This window comes from Balaenoptera physalus (genome assembly GCF_965194825.1).
Source record: "Balaenoptera physalus genome assembly, chromosome: 18".
Taxonomy (NCBI): domain Eukaryota; kingdom Metazoa; phylum Chordata; class Mammalia; order Artiodactyla; family Balaenopteridae; genus Balaenoptera; species Balaenoptera physalus.
Window position 1 is genome coordinate 593,072 of NC_138899.1, and position 10,357 is coordinate 603,428.

Below are 10,357 nucleotides of genomic sequence, written 5' to 3' on the forward strand. Positions count from 1 at the left end.
CAGTCTTCTCTACAAAAGAAAGACCCTCGAGCCCGCCGGGTTGAAACAACTGTTGCAGAAGTGGGTGGGCTGATGTTTACATCAGCGTTTTAGTGGACGTTCACTTTCGCGTATTTGAGTAGCTCGTTGACCTTCACCTCGATTCAGTGCTTTACAGCTCCGACTGTTTACAGACCCGTCCGCGAGCCCCGCATGTACATACGTGCAGCTCACAGAGGAGACACCATCGCCGGAATCACAAGAGCGCGTTTTATTTCAGATGCTCCACCGGGAACGGCATCATTCAGAAGTTTACAGACTCAGCGTCACTTCTTATTCTTGTAATGAGGGCGTCTTTGCCATTTGGTCACGATCTTTTAATTATCTGATTTCGTATAAACCCTCGGCTGTTGACTCAGTGTTCCTTGTTTTATCCTCCTGTGTGTGCAAATAACTCTAAAATGATTCATTAGACAAAAATTACTAAATATATTTTGTGGTATTCTCTCCTTTGAGAGAATTATTATTCAGCTGGAAATAATTTCGAGAAAGGAAATAAGATGTGTCGCTCATCACACATCTCGTCCTCTGCTCTTTGAGGGCTGCACGAAGGGGGCAGAATTTCCCGTCAGGAAGCAGCCGTAGGGCCAGGAGCTGCGGGCGGCGAGATTCGGTCAGAGGCCTGCGGGGAGAGCCCCTTGGGTGGGCTTGGGGCAAAGCCAGCGGCCTCCCAGGACGCGTAGGTGCCCGGTGGGCTGGGCAGAGCTCCCCGGGGAGACGCGGGGCCGCCACGGGGACAGGAGACGGGGGGCGTGGGAGGCAGGGCCCCAGCACGGCCACTCCCAGTGCCCGCTGCCCCCAGGACGTCCAGGGAAGCAGCTGGGCCTGGAGCAGGGCCTGCAGCTCAGCACCCGGGGAGGCGAGCGCTGGCCTCCGGGAAGGGCAGGGAGGCCGCCAGCGGGTGAGCCGCGCCCCCCAGAGTGAGCGCTGCTCGTGGGGGCGGGGCTTGGGGGGGGGGGTCCAAGCTCCTCTTCTCCTGACACGCTCCTCGGCACACGGAGACCCAGGAGATGAGGTCACCGTGTCCCCCTCCTTCTGCCCAGGAAAGACTTCTCAGAAGAGCAGACGGGATGATCCCGAGCCCACAGCCGTGTGTTTCCTTGACTGCGGGGACTGGCCTGGCTCAGGTGGGCGCCACTGGACACTGGTTTGTGGATCCACCTTCGACCTGTGATAGCATCGGGCATTCTCCCTAAAAGAACTAAGAGGCTAAGGAAATCGCCTTTTCTTATGTCGACAAAAAACCTATTCAGTTATTGATCTAAGAAAGAAATGGAAAATTCTGTTTGAGCCAACCCAGGGGAGAGTCTCAGAAAGTTCTAAAGACTGTTTCGCCCGTTCGAGGTCAAAGCACAGTTAGGTATGTTTCTGAGACGAAGGGTTAGAGCCGAGTGACATATTGACGGTTCACACAATCCAGGTCTGCACGTCCAAAGTGAGTAGTGGGTCACTGTGACGCCCTCACACAATCAAGAGGGAAGGTTCTCTCCTAGGAGGTCTGGTCAATGCAGATGGACAACACAGACTAAAGAGGAGGGAGGAGGCCCAAACGGGCAAAGAAAAATTTTATGTTTAAAGTTTTCTTGTCTCGCCATAAAATATGAATTCTATTACATTTCATCACTTCTCACAACACTCTGACGGCGGACGTGCCCCCTGTTTCCCTGGACACCAGCCGGGTCCTACAGTCAGTTCAGTTCGGACACACCATCCACCCCACAGATACAGGCTCAGCCCCAATCGCAGTGGCGGGTCCCCAGGTCACCCCCACTTCTATCTGATGCGGCTATAAATCGAGGTTCGCACGACCCCTCCTCGGGTTTGATAATTTGCTATAACTGCTCCCAGAACTCAGAGAAACACATCCCTACTGCTACCAGCTTATTACAAAGCTTACAGATGAACAGCCAGATGAAGAGGTCTGTAGAGTGAGGTCCTGACAGGTGCTGAGCACGGGGGCTTCTGTCCCTATGGGGCTGGGGTGCGCCACCCTCCAGCACCCCGATGTGTCCACCAACCCAGACGCTCGCTAAACCCTGTGTCTAGGGTTTTTATGGAGGGCTGATTAAATCACTGGCCATTGGTGATTAACTCAACCTCCAGCCTCCCCCCTTCCCCGAGGTCGGGGCTGAGGCTAAAGGTTCCAACGCTCTGATGAAAGAAATGTTCACATACTAGGTGTGGGGAGGTCATTCTGGCTTATCCATGAGATAACATGAATTTTATGCAACTAAAGTAGCCTGTTTGTGGCCTATCAAACACACATTGTACATTTGCTTTAATTATTAGAGAAAAGGGCACATCGACCAGAGGTCAAGAATGTCCACGTTAAAAGTAAAGATAAAATGCCTCCCTTTCTTGGACGCCAGTGCTGGTCCTCCTTGGATGGTGACATTCCCTTCCCAGGTGCCAAGGCCACGCTGACTTGATGTCCACGTGCTGGTCTGTTGTTTTGTTTATTTTTTCCAGCCGTGAAGGAATGTATCCCTGACTTGTTTGATGTTCTTTGTCCAGACAAGACATAAAACTGTGCTGGCAACCCTGTTTCTCCGGAGCAGATCCTCAGAGCAACCTGCGAGGCTGTCTTCCGGGCCACAGTCCTCAGTCTGGCTCACGTGAAACTCTCTTCTGTTCCTATTACAGATTGTGTATTGGTTATTTTCGACACCGCTAACCACGGGGTTGGTCTCCCTGGCAATCAGCCCTCACCTCCAGAGCTGCCGCCTTGAGGTCCAAAGGGGCTTGTCACGAATGACAAGAGCAGAGTCCGAGGGTTGTGGGCACTCAGAGCCAGGAACCCGGACCAAATACGCGCGTGCTGCTTATCGCGTGTCGCAGGCCACGTGGGGTTGTGCTGACAGGCAAGGACCCGCCCTGGGGACTGCTCCACGGCAAGTCGTGTTTTAACCGCAAACCTGAAGGAGGTGTGGACCCGCCAGGAACCCACAGCCAGAGGAGAATTTTAAATCTTTCAGAAACAAGGCTGAAGAAATCAGCCAACAAATGCTGTTCCCATGCTCGCCCCGTGGATGGCTGACAGTAAGTAATGAAATAAGCAAGTCCTGACGCCAGTGGGCGCTGGCGGCTGCAGCAGCGGCGACAGTAGAGAATTACAGGTACTTTTCTTGTTCTCGTCTTTATGTGTCACTGTTTCCTAAGTTAATCTAAACGCATCTGAGACACTTTTAGTCCTGTTTCCAAGCGTCAGGGGACAGGGGAGGAGCTGCCCCGCTCGAGTCCTGGGGACCTGGCCCCAGTCCCCACACGTCCGGGCCGCGTTTGCCCGTCCCCGAGTCGCGAGGCCGAGGTCACCGGGCGGAGGGCTCCAGCCGGCTGGGCACAGACGCGCTCAGCTCTGGGAGTGACGGCCGGCGTCACCGGGGCCACCAGGGGGCACTGCGGGCCCGGGAACCCGGCGCCGGGATCTGCGCGGGCCCGGGGTGTGCAGACCCGGGCCGGGAGCACGGGGGTGGGCGCGTGGCTCAGCTGCTCATCACGCCGAGGCACCGCCCGTGTGCCAGGCGGGTACGCGGGGCCCCCAGCCTCCCCTCGGGACCAGGACAGGATCCCGCCTGGGCAGGGCCCTTCCCTGGGGGGCCGCGGGGCGGGGAGCGCGGGCGGGGCGGGGGCGTGCGCGCGCGTGCGCATAGGGAGGCGGAGCCGGGGTCGGGTGGGGGTGGTCCACGGGCGCCTCGGCCGTCTCCCCCCCAAAGGGAGCGTCGCGGCACCTGCCCCTCCACAAGCAGCACAGAGTTACTGCTCCCCTTTCAATCACTGTGGATTCGATTCTTGTCCTTAATCGTCACGTAGATGAACCTGCAGGATAAACTCTCGGGTGGGCTCCTCTTACCGAGCACCATGTGCTCAGCTGCAGGTTTTAACTGAGGCACATGGGATGCAGCTTACCTAGCAACATGCACTCCTGGTCTTAGAGGTGGTAGAAAGGGCAGGATTGGGTTACCGAGCGAGGGTGGGCTGAGGATTCAAGAAAGGCTCAAGGTTATGTGGAACGAGAGCCTATTAACGAGTGTGTGTGTGTGTGTGCACGTGTGTAGGTGTGCATGTGTGTGCATGTGTACATTATGTGCACTGTGCGTGCGTGTGGTGTGTGCACACGTGTGTACGTGTAGGTGTGCATGTGTGTGGTGTGTGCATGTATGTGTGTGTGCATGTGTGCACTGTATGTGTGTGTGCACGTGTGTAGGTGTGCATGTGTGTGCATGTGTACATTATGTGCACTGTGCGTGCGTGTGGTGTGCGCACACGTGTGTACGTGTAGGTGTGCATGTGTGTGGTGTGTGCATGTATGTGTGTGAGTGTGTGCATGTGTGCACTGTATGTGTGTGTGTGCACGTGTGTAGGTGTGCATGTGTGTGCATGTGTACATTATGTGCACTGTGCGTGCGTGTGGTGTGTGCACACGTGTGTACGTGTAGGTGTGCATGTGTGTGTGGTGTGTGCATGTATGTGTGAGTGTGTGCATGTGTGCACTGTATGTGTGGGGTGTGCGCACGTGTGTAGGTGTATGTGTGCATACGTCCATGTGTGTGCACGCGTACGTGCTGTTCTATTCCCTACACAGGTTAGGTCTGGAAGGAGATGTGCACAAAAGTGTAACCCGTCGGAGCCCCTGGAAAGCAGGAGTAAGACAGCGTTGTAGAAAACGCAGGACCAGAGCCCACAAAGGGCTGGGGTCTGGGCGTCGGCAGGTATTGGAGGACGGAAGGTGGTCTCAGAGCTACTAGAAGCTTTAGGCAGAGGCATCGCTCCCCTTGGACCGCGAGTCTGTGCCTCCCACTAGGGCCGCCCCCCCCCCAAATCCCCAAGTGGCACGCCAGCCTCACAACAAAATGAACAACCAAGCGTCTTCTAGCCCAGAAAACCTGTCCAGAAAGGAGGAAGGCAAAGAGAACAGTTCTCCCCTCCAACGAGCTTTGGGCAGAATGTACGCCTCCCGGTAATCCACTGAGCTCTGGGAAGCAGACCCCAGACGGCACCCTCGATGCACGACAGGAGAAGTGAAACTCCTGTCTTCTTCACAAGAGGAAGTGGCATCTTGCAAACCCGCTCCTGGCTGATGTTCCCCAGGGGGGACTCTCCTCCACATTCACACATCAGAGACGGGCCGCAGCCCAAGAAAGGCATCGCGGATGCAAACCTGCCCAGAGGCTTCAGAGTTTTACATCACATCAAAGAGGGAAGGGGCGCACCCTCTTTGCACTAGGGAAATTTTATCTTATTTATTTTTTATTTTAAAAATGTATTTTATTGAAGCATAGTTGATTTACGATGTTGTATTAATTTCTGCTGTACAGCAAAGTGATTCATTTATACATATATATATATATATACACATTCTTTTTCATATTCTTTCCCATAATGGTTTATCCCAGGACATTGACTATAGTTCCCTGTGCTCTACAGTAGGACCTTGTTGTTTATCCATCCTCTATATACTAGTTTGCATCTGCTAATCCCAAACCCCCACTCCATCCCTCCCCCACAGGGAAAATTTTAAATTAAAATTTATGGTTTAGATTTGCATTTACCCTTACAGTAATCACGGTGTCTTGAATGAAACCGGGTGAGCAATGCATTGCACACAGAGATCTGCTCGTGTTTGAATATAACCTTGCCACCATTCTGGCTCTGGCTTCCAGTATTTCTCTTAAAGTTAATATTGTGAAGAGCAGGCTCCTAGGGTAGGTTGTTGACATGCATCTTTGTATATTCAGAACGTTTCCCACGGCCTCGGAGACCCTACACCTCACCGCTTCCTGACCTGGGAAGTCCTGAGGGCTCTCACCCTGAGAGCCGGTTGCAGAGCAGAACGGAACCTGCTTTGCATCTAAGGCGGAGGTGCTGTCAACTCTGTGGGCGACAGAAGCTGTGCTCAGACTGTCAGAAACAAGGACGTGATTGTTCTTCCTGGGAGAACAGCCTTGAGAAAAATTCTCAAGGGAAAAAGATCTCCCTACCTCTTGTTCAAAGGAAACCGGGTCACAGTTTCATATGATTTCGGGACAGGGTTGCCAGCTGGAACGCCGGTCACATCTGAAGTGCAGACACACGTGAACACTTACACGTAAGTGTAAGCATGTCCCACACTGGGTGCCCCGAGTGTGTATTTAATTTGCTAAATCTGTCAGCCCTGTTTCAGGTGTAAGTGAAGTGGGTTCCTCTGGATGTGTAACTTTCAGAACATTTTCTCTTTATATTATTGCTCTTAAATCCCAAAGTTGAGAGTGTTGTTATTTTTCAAGACTAGAAATATTTTTGAACGTGACCATATTTGGAGACGGGGCCTTTAAAGAGGTGATTGAGGTCAGATGAGGTCACTAGGTTGGCCCTAATCCCACATAACCGGTGTCCTAATAAGAAGAGGAGATCAGGACACAGACACGCACAGGGGATGATCACGTGGGGACACAGGGAGGAGACGGCCGAGTACAGCCCAGACATAGAAGAATCTGTCGCCACTGTGGCCTTGGGCCTCCAGCCTCCAGGACGGGGAGAAATACACTTCTGTTGTTCCAGCCACCAGTTGGTGCTGGGAGGTGGGGCTTCTGTTACAGAGGAAGGGGGGCACCTGCCGGGGAGGGGGCACCTGCCCAGGCTGGCATCCTTCAGTCTTTCTGCCCATCTGCCTGTCAGTTCCCCTCAGGACAGGCTCCCAGCTCCTCCCGGGGGCCTCCTGCACCTGCTGCCTCTCCCGTGTCACAGCGTCTCCTAGGAAACCTTGTTGCGGGGACTTCCCTGACCGTCCAGTGGTTAGGACTTTGCGCCGTCACGGTGAGGGCCCGGGTTTGATCCCTGGTCGGGGAACTAAGAACCCACAAGCCACGCGGCGCGGCCTAGAAAAGAAAAACTGAAACTTTATTGTGGTCACTATACACGCCCGGTGGCTTCACAACCCTTGTTCTTCAAGAGGCTCATTTTATCTTGTTATAAAAATATATCTTATTTACAGGTTACACTCTCATAAAACTGTCTCCTGAAGCAGATCATAAGCTTCCTCCGATCCCAGAGCCTGCAAAGCGCCTGACATTTGAAATCGGTATTCAAAGAGTGGGGAGGCCAGACAAACAGCAGGCATGTGAGGACAAGCGGCCCTCAGACCCGCCTTCGTGCTCTAGCACCACGCCCTCCCCACGGCGGTAATCATGGTAATCACCCCTCACCCCGCCGGGAGCAGGAAGACTTTGGACCTGCCATCTCCCTAAACCTGTTTTCTTCTTCAAAGGACAGGGATGTGACTTCCTGCAGGGCACATGGGGCCCCTGGGGGTGGGGGGGAGGGGTGGGGTTTCATCTCAGCACTGACCAAGCAACAGCAGCGCCAGCTGAGCCCCTGAGGTTTTCTCCCTGAGTCCTGCTGTGCACGAGGTGACACAGCCCGGCCAGGGTCACCCACCTAAGGGGCGAGCCTCCAGGACCCGAGTCCCCACCCCTGCAGCCATGGGGATGGTGGCTTTCCCCTGAAAAGAGGCCCACATAGGGTGATCGTGTGGCCTGGTGTTCCTGGGACAGTCTGGTGCCAGCTGTGGTGCCTGCCTGGACCTCACCCAAAGGGATAAGAAAAGGGCAGGAGGGATGGAAGGGACGTGATGATGAAACCGCCCTGAGATCCAGGCCTCCTGCACTCGCTGCCGGCCGGCGTGGGAGACGTGGGCATCTGGCGGGGTCACTGGAAACCTCAAGACCTCCCCACGTGGGTCATTTCTATGCCCCCCCCAGGTCCTTAATTGTGTACCCGTGACTCTGCACGTGGCCCTGCTTGCTTTCCGGGAGGGGCAGGAGCCGTGTAGGAGTGGATGGCCTTGTGAGGACCCTCTGAGCACATTAATCCCGCTGTGCCCATGGTGGCCCCAGACCAGGGGCTCAGGCGGCGCACAGCGGGCGGATGGAGCGGGCGGATAGAGCGGGCGGATAGGACAGGACATCTCTCCTTTACCATTTAAAACTAATTATCATGGAAATATTCACACGCGCGTAAAAATCCCCCCGGGTACTCAATACCCCTCTTCAGTGATTCTGCCTTTTTTTCCCATCTACTCTGTCCTTTTTCCCGTTTGCTGGAGTATATTTAAAGCCAACTCCAGATTTCATATCATTTTACCCATAACTACTCTTCTTTAGCCAAATAAAAAACAAGCCAGGCTTAGTACTTTGCTGGAAAGGGTGTGAGCGGCCCTGCTGCAATTCGTACCATCCATCCGACTTCCCCGTGGGGAGGCCGCGGTGCCTGGAGGCCGGCCCACCCTGATCCTCAGTGACCAGCAGGTTCGGGTGTTGTCACCACGGTCCTTTCATTACTCTCAGGTCTTCACAGTGACAGATGACGTTGCGTGGACTTTCCATTAGTCTGTGGGTACCGGCACCCCCAGAACTTCAGAGCTCTGACGGCACGTCTTACTTCAAACGGCAGCAGCTCTTACAATCAGGCGACGAGAACAGGGAGTCCCTGCAGGAAGAGGGGCGTCTGATGGGTGGTGAGTGGACACTGGGCTGGGGGTGGCCAGCCTCCCCAGAGGAGCCAGGGCCCCTGGGCGGGCAGTTCTCACACAGGGCCTGAAGCTTTAGTGCTGCAAAGCAGGTTCCTCAAGCAGCCTGACGGTGGGCAGCGGGACACCAGGAGCTGGCTGCACCCCAGCCCAGGCATGCCCTCGCCCTGAGGGGCCATGCTCGATTTGGCTCCCTTCCTCTGGATGTGACCTGCCTGTGTGGACAGTCACGGGCTTTCGGGGAAGGGCGTCTGGCCGGGGAGAGTGCCCGGGACGCTCAGGGCACCGGGCGTCTGGAGGTGGATGGAGGAGCACCGAGGGCACAGGGGTCCGGCTGCCTCTGGCTCCCAGGCGGGGGGCTTGGGCCGACGCTGCGAGGCGGGGGCCAGCGGCCCTCAAACCGCGCTCTGGCTGCGGACCCTCCTGGCCGCCTCGGACACGGGTGCTTTCTCCCTGTATCGCTGCTTCCACTCTTCCCGGAGGGCGGCCGCCTCTTATCTAATGCTCGCCCTCGTTTCATGCGGCCCCAAATGCCCTCGGTCGGGGGTACTGCTATCACACTCAGGTCCAAGTGCCCGGATCCGTGGTCTGTGTTTCCTGTTGGGGCCGGGGCCAGGCGGCTGTGAGGACACAGTGGGAGACGGAGGCTGGAATGCGCCTGAGAAGGGCAGGAGTCAGGAAAAGAGGCCGAGGGGGAGCAGGAAGTGCCCGCCAGGCCCGCCGGGCCAGGGGAGCTGCTGGGCTGGGCCAGCGGGGCTGCGAGCTGGGCCACTTTGGGGCACGAGAGGAGTGAGGGCAGCCGTACCGGACATGCTCTTGGAGACAGGGAGTAGGAAATGTGGTTTGGGCCCCAAAGAAAGGCCAGAACGGGTGGGGGATTCAGGGAGTCACTTGCCGCAAGTGGGAGCAGCCCTGTCCAGGGTGGCAGAGGGGGCTGCCAGGGAAAGGGGCGGAGCAGAGATAGGAGGGCGGGGCAGAGACAGGAGGGCGGGGCGCCAGGGCGGGGCAGAGACAGGAGGGTGGGGCGCTGGGGAGAGGGGCAGAGACAGGAGGGCGGGGCGCCAGGGCGGGGCAGAGACAGGAGGGCGGGGCAGCGGCAGGACGGCGGGGCGCCAGGGGCGGGGCAGAGACAGGAGGGCGGGGCGCCAGGGCGGGGCAGAGACAGGAGGGCGGGGCAGCAGCAGGACGGCGGGGCGCCAGGGGCGGGGCAGAGACAGGAGGGCGGGGCGCCAGGGGCGGGGCAGGGCTGGTGCTTGATGTAAGTCACCCTGCCTGCGGACTGGAGCCTGCAGTAGGAGGCACCCTGTTGGCGGGAGGGCCAAGGAGGTGGGTCTGTGAACTGAGCCGAGGGCTTGGAAAGTCTCCCCAGAACCAGCAAATGGGGGGCATTTGGGGTCCTGTTCAGTGGAGCACTGATTTCCTACAGACTTCCACGGAAATGGATAGACAGACATCCCCAGCTTAGGGACAGGTATGTTCCCCAAATTACTTTCCAGGCTCCTTGCTTAGCCCTCAGATGGAATGTTCCCGAAAAACCAGTGTTAAGGGCCAGGCTGGTTCACAACAGCCCAGGTAGATTTGCAGTGGATGCTGGCAATCCCGTTTCCACCACGCCCAGCCACGGCTTATAGGCACTTGTCACGAGAAAGTACATCTAGATCCCCAGTGAGACACTGTCTCCAAAGGTGCAGGGCCCTGGTGGAGTGGGCCCTGCACAGCCAGGTGGCCACGTGACGTCTGCAGAGATGGTGTCTTTTCTGATTTGCCTGATCTGCCTACGGTCTGAACCCACTTCTTTAAAAGGACCCTTGGCAC

At 56.3% G+C, this 10,357-nt stretch overlaps 1 long non-coding RNA gene across 1 annotated transcript; it reads left to right on the forward strand.

The window, feature by feature from the left end:
* The first annotated feature begins 856 nt into the window (after window positions 1–856).
* Window positions 857–9,457, forward strand: LOC309647687. Its single transcript, XR_014256252.1, has 5 exons — window positions 857–1,399; window positions 2,683–3,155; window positions 4,622–6,596; window positions 7,010–7,205; window positions 8,361–9,457. It is a non-coding gene; the product is annotated as an uncharacterized lncRNA (long non-coding RNA).
* The last annotated feature ends 900 nt before the right edge of the window (window positions 9,458–10,357 follow it).